Below are 4,385 nucleotides of genomic sequence, written 5' to 3'. Positions count from 1 at the left end.
CAGAAACCCTCATCTCAGCCGACAACCATCATTTTCTAAATTTTCTTCTCAACGACTCCTCCATCTTCAACCACCTTCAGCCTCCTCATCTCAGACCCTCATCTCCATTTCTCCATTTCCAGTTCCAGTCCCTCATCTCAAGCTTAAGTTTACACCAAAATCTTCAACCGCGCACGACACGATTCTCCTCTAAAAAACCCACTCGACTCTCAACTACGATTCTCCTTGACGTCGGAATCTTCAACCACTCCTTCGACATCGACGTCTGCCGTCGTCTACCACAAGTCGAATCTTTGCTGGAATCTTCACGATTTTGGTCAGATCTATTCACAATTTTGGTGATTTCGTTCACTCACACCCTCAGATCTATTAGTTACTGGTTCGTTCACTTCAAGTTCAGTCGTCGTCGTCTCCTTCCATCCAAGGTATGCCCAAATTCCAGTAACTATTTGATATGTCACGATGAGTTTATTTTGGGAGCTGTTGTCATGTTTTTTTTAATCGTCTTTGGTTTGTAGGAAATGATTGTTAGTAACTTAATAGTAGAAAATAACCCAAAACAATAGTAAAAACATGGAAAAATTGCAAAAATTTGGCAACATCGGCTTTTGAAGAAGAATTTGTGATATTTTGAAGAATTTGATAGTAAGAATTTCATTGCACTTTTGAGGAAGAATTTATGATATTTTGATTAATTTTTTTCATAATTACAATGATATGTAATTGTTATTATTTGAGTTGTAGGTGAAAATGATTTTATCGAATAATAATGAGTTAGAAAAAGGCGGTTCAACTCCAATATCTATGAACATGAGTAAATCAACCCCAATGAATAGTGTTTCAAGTGATAATAATCAATATACACCTATAACATTGAGATAGTAATGATAATGAGGATTTTCCAAAACGTAATAGGTTGACATCGGTAGTATGGAACCATTATAAAAGACAAAAAATAAATGATACCATGAAAGCAATATGCAATTATTGTGGAAAAAATTTGGGAGGGGAATCTAAAAATGGGACAAAACATTTACATGATCATTTCAAAATTTGTCCCTTACGAAGACAAACAGACATTAGGCAATCATGTTTGAGACCCCACTAAAATCAATGAGGGAAAAATAGTGCTAAATCCAACTCTTTTTTATTACGAAGCTTCTCAAAGAGACCTTGCTTGTGCTATAATTTTACATTAATATCCTATAAACATGGTTGAACACAAAGGATTTAGGAAGTTTTTGAGTGGTGTTCAATCGATGTTTAAGATGATTTCAAGAACCACAATGAGGAGAGATATAATAAAAATTTATGAAGAAGAGAGAATTAAAACAATGAAGTTTTTGGAAAATAATAGAAGCAGGGTTGCCCTTACTATGAACATGTGGACTGCGACTAGCCAGAAGAAGGGATACATGGCAATCACTGCTCATTTTATTGATGATTCTTGGGTCCTACAAAGTAGACTTTTGAGGTATTTTAGATCTTTTATGTTATTATTTATTTTTTATTTGGTTCCGCATGTAATATAGTTAACATTTTGACACATTATTACATAATACTAGGTTTGTACATGTGCCACATCTACATACTGGACAATTACTTTCTGAAGCATTAATGGAGTGTATATTCGATTGGAACATAGATCGCAAACTATCCACTTTAATAATAGATAATTGTTCAACAAATGATGCAATGGTTGACATTTTATTAAGGAAGTTAGATTTAAGAACACTATAGTTGCATGGAAGTTTGTTCCACATTCGTTGTTATACATATATTCTGAATTTGATAGTGAAAGATGGTTTAGCTGTAATTTCTGATGGTATAGAACAGATTAGATGTACTGTTCATTTTTTAATTCTTTCTCCAAAAAGGAAGATTTTGAAGAAGGAGTTCGTCAATTACAAATTTCATGCACTATAAAACTAAGTGTTGATTGTGTAACAAGATGGAATTCAACATTCGTGATGCTCAAAACTGCTTTGGAATACAAGAATGTTTTTCCTCATCTAAAACAACGTGAACCACTATACACTTGTCTTCCTTCAGAGACTGATTGGAATTTTGCAAAAGAAATGTGTGAAAGATTAGAACCATTTTACTTGATGATTGAGTCATTTTCTGGGTCAAGTTATCCAACCTCCAATGTCTTTATTGAAGAAGTTTGTGAAATTAGGTTGGAACTTTCTAAGTGGATTAGTTCTGATGTTGAGGAGATACAAGAAATGGCATCAAGAATGATTGCTAAGTTTGAAAAATATTGGAGTGTGCTTCATGGTGTATTGGCAATAGCTATAATATTGGATCCTAGGTTTAAGATGAGATTGATCCAGTTTTATTGTCCTCAAATCTATGGATCTCATCATACTGTTGAAATTAAACGTGTTAAAGATATGTGTTGTGATTTGATGAAGTTTTATAGTTCGAATTCAAGTACATTAGAAGAACCTCAACATTCTACATCTACAATTAGTACTTCTTCGACTTCAAAGCGAGATGGAAGTAGTACTTCAACTTCTCTGGTTAATAGGAAAGATCGATATCTCAAGTTTGAAGAGTTTGTTAATAATGTGGAAAATGATATTGACAATGTCAAATTAGAGCTGGATCATTATTTGGATGAGTCTCTTTTACCCCGATCGGATGACTTTAACATTTTGCAATGGTGGAAGTTGAATGGAGTAAAGTATCCTATTTTGTATCAAATTGCAAAAGATATTCTGTTGTTCCCGTCACAACCGTTGCTTCTAAATTTGCATTTAGTATTGGTGGTAGACATGTAGGTCCACATTGTTCCCAAATTTATGAAAACTTATTAGAAGCTTTGATGTGTACTCAAGATTGGCTATGGGCTAAAGGTATGAGTTAACATTATTGTTTAATTTATTTAATAAACTTGTATTATTTACAATTTAAGATCTAATTTCTTTTGTCTATGTCTTAAATAGATAAGCATACTCCTATAGATGCTAAAGTTTTAGAAAATGTTCTTGAAGACCGAGATCCAAATGATGTAAGTTATAAGTTTGTGTATTATTATTATTATTATTATAATTATTATCATTTTAATATTGATTTATATTAATTTGTACAATATATTTTTTTTCTAGGAATCGTCTTTTACAAAGTTGGATGAAATTTGCTGGTGACTTGATTTGGCTATTTTGTAGCTTTTCTTTAAAATATATGTTGTGTCTTTGACTTATGATTTGTGAACCGTTTTATGTAATTGAAAACTCTATTAACTTTGTTACGATGATTATAGATGGATGTTTTAATTATTTAAGTTTAAGTTGAATTTTAATAAGAATTATGGATAATTATAGGTGGATGTTCTAATAATTGAGATTTAATTTTTATACATAATAAGAATGTATCATTTTAATTACATATTTTCAAATTGTCTATGTATTGTTTTTAATAGAAAATTTGATAATATTTCATCGAAATAAAATTGCATTGGAAATGTTTTCATTAAAATTCCATTGAAAAAATATATTCTATTAAAATTAAAAAAAATTGAAAAAATAAAAAGTGGGGAACTCGATCCTCGTGGAATCCTTGTGGGGAAATTTATAGGGACAAGGAATGGTATAAGGGGGTGGGGACGGGGACGTGGCTGCCTTCCTTGTCCCCACCCCGCCCTATAGACATATCTAGTTTCTTGGACTGTCGACATGGTTTAGCTCCATCTTCAAGAGAAATCCTATGCATGCACACAATAGGCTAATACCTTCAATGTCTGCCAATGTCCACCCAATGGCTAGCTTGTATTTTTGCAAGACTTTTATTAACTACTCTTTTTGCTAAGCAGTCAAGTTTTTAGAAATAATCACGGGCAGTGTTTCAGCTTAATCCAAATAGGCATATTTCAAATGATCATGAAGCTCCTTCAGCTCCACTTTAGGTGCCTACACAATAGAAGGAAGCACCTTTTCAGATGAATCATTATCAGAACAAGAAGGCATACTTACCGACTCTGTCATGGATAAAGTGGAAAGCTCCTCAAGTGAGATCACATTGCCTGAATCATCCTCGTCATCATCATAGATGTCCCAAATTATCAAATTACCACTTGCTCAAGATAATCAAACACGTCAATCTGGCATAAAGACAATCAAACACGTCAAAAATATTAAATTTAACTACTTCACCATTAAACTCAACAGGCAAGTACCTTCATCTACATCGATCTTGGTCTTGGCTGTTTCCATGAAAGGACGACTAAGCAAAATTGATGCAGATGAAATAAATGTAGGTTCTTCCATCTTAAGAATATAAAATTCAGTAGGGGAAAGCAAATAATTAACCTGAACTAGGACATTCTCTATGATTCCTAATGGGTGAATAAAAGACCTATCAACTAATTGAATTACAACACC

Source organism: Benincasa hispida, chromosome 3 (genome assembly GCF_009727055.1).
Source record: "Benincasa hispida cultivar B227 chromosome 3, ASM972705v1, whole genome shotgun sequence".
NCBI classification, from domain to species: domain Eukaryota; kingdom Viridiplantae; phylum Streptophyta; class Magnoliopsida; order Cucurbitales; family Cucurbitaceae; genus Benincasa; species Benincasa hispida.
Note: the sequence above shows the minus strand (reverse complement) of the source record.